Here is a 6,000-nt window from a genome sequence, read left to right on the forward strand (position 1 = left end):
GCCAAGAATTAAATCAGAAACAGAATGCTTAGGAGAGAAACAAGAAGACAGAAAAAATTAGTTTCACCTCAGCAGGACGACGCATGCTCTGCCTACCACTTCTTTGAAGTGCTGATGTGTGCAGACAGAGTTCCACGAACTGCCCTCGATTAAAACTGCTTTTCCTCCAGGCCCTTTGTCCAGCTGGGTTCAGTTACCTTTTCAAAGGCCCCAGGCACAACCTGCTTGTGGACGGGTGCCCAACAGGGTAGAGGTCGGTGAGAGCAGGGACCACCACTGATACTGAAATGTGTGCCTTGCCCCTTTTGTAGTAATTTCATGAAAATACTCAGCAAAAACTGGAATAAGAAAGGAATTTTTAAGCCATTCTTGCTGATTTATTCTCTCTTGCCTGTCTCACCTCCAAATTTCACAGCCCATATCATATCATCTTTGCCTTATCTTACTTCTTTCTTCCTTCAGGCCTGCTCTTTGTCAGAAGATCACAACCAGTGTGAACTTGATTCAGATGCCTACTGACCCAGCACTGACCTCCCAACCCTGAGCCCAAATCCCCCCTTACCACCCAGAGTTAGTATTCCGCATCTTAGACCTTAATATTCCAATTCTGACTCTCACAGTAGGCACTAATGTAAGAGCAGAGACAATCAAACCATATTGCATTAACTATCCTCTGGAAAGAGCCATTCAACTCATTTTACAACCTTCTTTGGTTCTCTGATCGTTTTTTTCCCCCACTTATTGTACTTTGAGGGAAAATTCTATATAATCTATGTACTTTTATCCGTTAATTGTTTAGTTTCTTCCTCTTCTTTGCTTTCAAAATAGATTTTTAGGTATTATCAACATTTGGCTTAACACATGAAAGACTAGAAGCATCTAAAAGTTATTTCTGACACTTTTTCATTTCACTGCTTATGTTTCAAAAATCAGAAACCCTACAGTTGAGTAAAGCTGCAGTGATGTGGATTTCGTCACTGAACTCTCAACGTTTCCTCCCAAGCAGTCAACCAATATTCATCATCAAGCCTCAATTCCCTACCACCTACAAGTTCACTGTGGCCTCTTTTTTAGTCCAGTGCAAACTACCCACACATACACACACATTAAGAGTCTCCAAGTCACCCACAACACACAACAGTCTCTCAACACTCATCTGCTTGCTAATTACGAGTCATTCTTCCTGACACTGCCTACTAGCTCTTTTTCCATTTCTCCCACAATACTCAAAACAACAAAAGAAACAAGTTCCTCTTCCCTGGAAGAACTAGAAACAAACTAGCTCTTTACACTTTTTTTTATACCCCCTTATTCTGTACACTACCTTTGTTATTTAGAAGGTGCAGGGTCTCCTTCACCTCTGCTACAGGTACCAGCACTAGTTGCTGGCGGATCCAGGACAGACTAGCATCAAAGTCCTACCCCAGCCATATTCAGTCACCTCATCCACCAGAGGCAGCTGCAGAGCCCAGGCCATCCTGGCTCCTTCCTTCTGTGATTCTCCCCAAGGAGGGCAAGACTAGAAAATTTCAAATCAGTATCTCCCACCTAGTACCGGCCAGCCATGCCTAAGTCCGACCCACACTGCCTGCACCCCTTGGCTCCTGGCTCTTGGCTGCACTAACCTTAAAAATTTCTCTCCCCAGTTCTCTACAGCTGTGCAAGGTCCCTTTGGCTTAAGTCTTCCTGATCATGCGAAACACCCTGGACTCCCCGCATCCCCCTCGCTGGCTCTCCCCTTAAGCTTGTGCTTCCCAAACAGACCAGCGACAGTGACCCGCCTGCCGGCTACCCGGTGCTCTCAGGTGACTTTTGCACCTTTTCTTGCCCCCTTAATACTGGAAGCCCTCTCCCTCCTGGGATCTTCTCTCTCACTTCCAGCCATACCTAGCTTCTGGCCGTCCCAAGATCTTTTCGTCACCCATTCTCAACCCAGGACCCTTAGAACCAAATCCAAGGTTCTGCTGAGCCGACTCCCTGCCCTGTGCAGCACCGTGTGCCTGGAAACAGATGGAGAAAACCCAGCTCCAGCTTGAAACCAGACTAGCCAGGTTCCTCCACCGCCCCAGCTATCTAGCTTCTGAAAATCACAGAGGTATTTTGTTTCTGGTGAAATCACAATTTTGTCTTTTTATATATATATATATGATTATTTGACATAACTGAAATAGTACTAATGCTATGTCATTTATGAAAACTTTTGTTTTAGGATGACTATTTTTCCTTCTAGGGTGAAAAGGTGATATGATAATAGAAAAAGAAATGGGGGCTACCTCCCTGGTAGTGGTTAAGATTTTGCCTTCCAATGCAGGGGTTGCAGGTTCGATCCCTGGTCAGGGAGCTAAGATCCTACATGTCTTAGAGCCAAAAAAAAAAACAAAATATAAAACAGAAGCGATATTGTATCAAATTCAATAAGGATTAAAAAACAAAAAAGGAAATGGGGACCACTCTCTGGCCTTTCATCATTTTGTTATGTACTACTTAGAGCTGCTACTCTGGAGATGCCAGGGAGATGCTGAACAAACATCACATAGAAAGCCTCAACTCTTAAGTGTTACGTACATAATAAAGTTCCTATTGCTTCAGTTATCAAAAATATAGTGGTTTCAATGTAACCTCCTAAACTTAATTATATAGCTGTGTAATTAAGATTTTCCAGATGGTTCAGGAAAATTCTAATGCCATCCATGTTTATTGAATGGATTCAGTTATAATTACAAAGACTTTTTTCAGTTCTCGTCTTGATCTCAGCAACTCTCTCTTACTTTAACTCACTTTTTAGCCCTGCCACCGCCAAACAAGGCTTCCCTGATGTCTCAGACAGTAAAGAATCTGCCTCCAATGCAGGAAACCCAGGTTTGATCACTGGGTTGGGAAGATCCCCTGGAGAAGGAAATGCAATCCACTCCAGTATTCTTGCCTGGAGAATTCCATGGACAGAGGAGCCTGGCGGGCTAGAGTCCATAGGGTTGCAGAGAGTCAGACATGATTGAGTGACTAACACACTATACACTATACCCCCAAACAAAGGACTTCCTCTAGAATCATTATGTTTGTAGATCTGAGAAAAACAGCATAGTTTTAGGAAGTCGGGGGACGGGGGCACTGCACCAGGTCTTCGTTGCTGTGCATGAGCTTTTTCTGGTTGTGGCGACCTGGGGCTACTCTCTAGCTGTGGTTCATGGACTTCTCATTGCAGTGACTTCTCTTGTTGCAAAGCTCTAGAGCACTCAGGCTTCAATAGCTGTGGTACTTGGGCTTAGTGGCTCTTCAGGTTGTTGGATCTTCCTGGACCAGGGATCGAACCCATGTACCCTGCATTGGCAGGCAGATTCTTAACCACCTGACCACCAGGGAAGTCCCATAGCATATTGTTTTAAGATGGTTTTATGGAGAACAGTTTAAGTCAGTTAAAAAAAAAAAAAAAAAAGGCCTGTATATATCCGTATGTGTGTTGTTTCAGATGTATCCGACTCTGTGCGACCCTATGTACTGTAGCCTGCCAAGCTCCCCTGTCCATGGGATTCTCCAGGCAAGAATATTGGAGTGGGTTGCCATACCCTCTTTCAGGGGATCGTTCTGACCCAGGGATCGAATTCTCCTCTCTTAAGTCTCCTGCATTAGCAGGTGTATTCTTTGTTGCTAGCGCCACCTTGGAAGCTCCTGTATACATATATATCTTTATCCATCTATCTGTCAATGACTATTTACAATGGACATTTAGGTTGCTTCTATGTCTTGACTATTGTAAATAGTGCTGCAATGAACATGAAGGTGCCTGTATCTTTTTGAATTATGGTCTTCTCCAGCTGAAAGGTACACCATACTTAAATCAACTATACTTCAATTAAAAAAAAATGCCTGGAGCTGTTTTGACAACACATTGCATCATTGAGCGCTTGGCTTTCATTATGCTTTGAACGGTGAGATTGATGATATGTGCTGTTTCTTTCAAAACTCTTAACAGGAAGGCTGGAATGGAACGAATGTGAGAATCAAGTCATATGATTGTAGTGATGGCTCCGCAGCCCAAACCCGAGGTGTGATGATCCCTTCCCTCTTCCCTCCCTGGACTGACTAGTGCTCTCTGTTGAGGCAGGGGCTGATTCATCGCACCTCTCTGAGCCCAGTTGCGCCTAACTCATTAGGTCACTGCTCCCACTACCCACAGCTGTACAAACTGGCACACAGGAGCTCCACTCTGGAGGTGCCAGCTCCCAGACCGCCTTGTTGGTCGCAAGGTGACTGGTGGGGCCAGAGAAAGGCTGAGCCCACGGTTCCCGCCGCCTCAGGCAGTGATCCTGGTTAACCCGTGTGTCAACTGCCTCTGCGTGGCCTTCATGACCTCTGCCGCCTGCAAGCCTCACTCCACTGGGGATGGAGGATGACGTTGCTGGAGCGGCGGTTACTTCTTCGGACCTGGCAGCTTTCTGGAGTCACACCTTTCAGCTCAGGGTACTGTGGTGGCGAGATGGGCGCCAGCTGTGGCGGGTACGAGTTATAGTGGCCGTTGGTTGGTGCTCACATCGGCCCCTCCCCCAAGCAAGCGACCAGTAGCGAGCAACTGTCAACTAGCGACCGTTAGTGCTCCTGCTTCCCCATTGGTCGGTGCCACAGGGCGCCCCTCCGTTTTGTATATAAAAGGACCCTGAATTCTGACTGAGATAAGTTGGTCTCAGTCTGCTAGCTTTCTGATTAAAATCATTATTTCTTGTTCTAAGAACTCATCTCCCAATTTATTGGCCTGTTGTGAGGTAAGCAGAACAATCTTGGGCTCAGTAACAGGATGACTTTTTTAAAAAAAGACTGGTCTGTTATATGGATATCCTATGGGTTCTGTTTTCTGGAGAACTTGACTAATGTAGCATCTATGTAGTAGAAAATTGTGTCTGCACCTCCTCCAAAATCAAGCCATTGAGTCAACACTGGTGGGCCTTCTGATTAATATTCAGTTCAGTTCAGTTCAGTTGCTCAGTCCTGTCCGGCTCTTTGCGACCCCATGAATCGCAGCACGCCAGGCCTCCCTGTCCATCACCAACTCCTGGAGTTCACTCAGATTCATGTCCATCGAGTCCGTGATGCCATCCAGCCATCTCATCCTCGGTCGTCTGCTTCTCCTCCTGCCCCCAATCCCTCCCAGCATCAGGGTCTTTTCCAATGAGTCAACTCTTCACATGAGGTGGCCAAAGTACTGGAGTTTCAGCTTTAGCATCATTCCTTCCAAAGAAATCCCAGGACTGATCTCCTTCAGAAGGGACTGGTTGGATCTCCTTGCAGTCCAAGGGACTCTCAAGAGTCTTCTCCAACACCACAGTTCAAACGCATCAATCTTCGGCACTTAATATTACATGACCCTCATTTCTTAGACTCAGTTGATTGAACGAAGTCTCTTCTCTAGGAATTGGAATTAAAGTTAAGAGAAATTCGTGTCTATTTCTTGAATAGAGGAGATGAAACGATTGAGGAGTGTTGTGTAGCCACTTTTCACATGAAGTGAGTTGCAGAGGAAGCCATGGCAATTAAAGAAAAAGGAACTTCAGAGGTCAAGAGAAACTGAAGTAAGAGAGCAATGAGTTCCACATGCTTCCTGAGGCCAGCAGCCCTCCAGCCCTGAAATTCTTCTTATAATAAATTCTTCACTGCTTACTTGGGCTTAAGTTTTTGTATTAGTTGCAACCAAAACCTCTTAACTAATTTAATAACCTAGTGTGTCAGTTTATCAGCCAGTAGGGATATGGAGATTAAAAAAAAAGATACAATTCTTATTCCGCCAGCCCAAAACTCTCCACCAAAAAAAAAAAAAAAAAAAAGGTCCCTTCCTGCAGGGAACTTCCAGTACCCAAGGGAGAGGTACACACTTAAGCAGATAAAGTCTACACAGTATACTAAGTGAGGAGATACATTGTGTTGCCAAATTTAGAAAACAAAAACAAAAGCAGGATGCTTGGTGAAATTTGAATTTCAGATAAACGATGAACATATTTTAGTATAAGTGAT

Source organism: Oryx dammah, unplaced genomic scaffold (genome assembly GCF_014754425.2).
Source record: "Oryx dammah isolate SB20612 unplaced genomic scaffold, SCBI_Odam_1.1 HiC_scaffold_11, whole genome shotgun sequence".
Taxonomy (NCBI): domain Eukaryota; kingdom Metazoa; phylum Chordata; class Mammalia; order Artiodactyla; family Bovidae; genus Oryx; species Oryx dammah.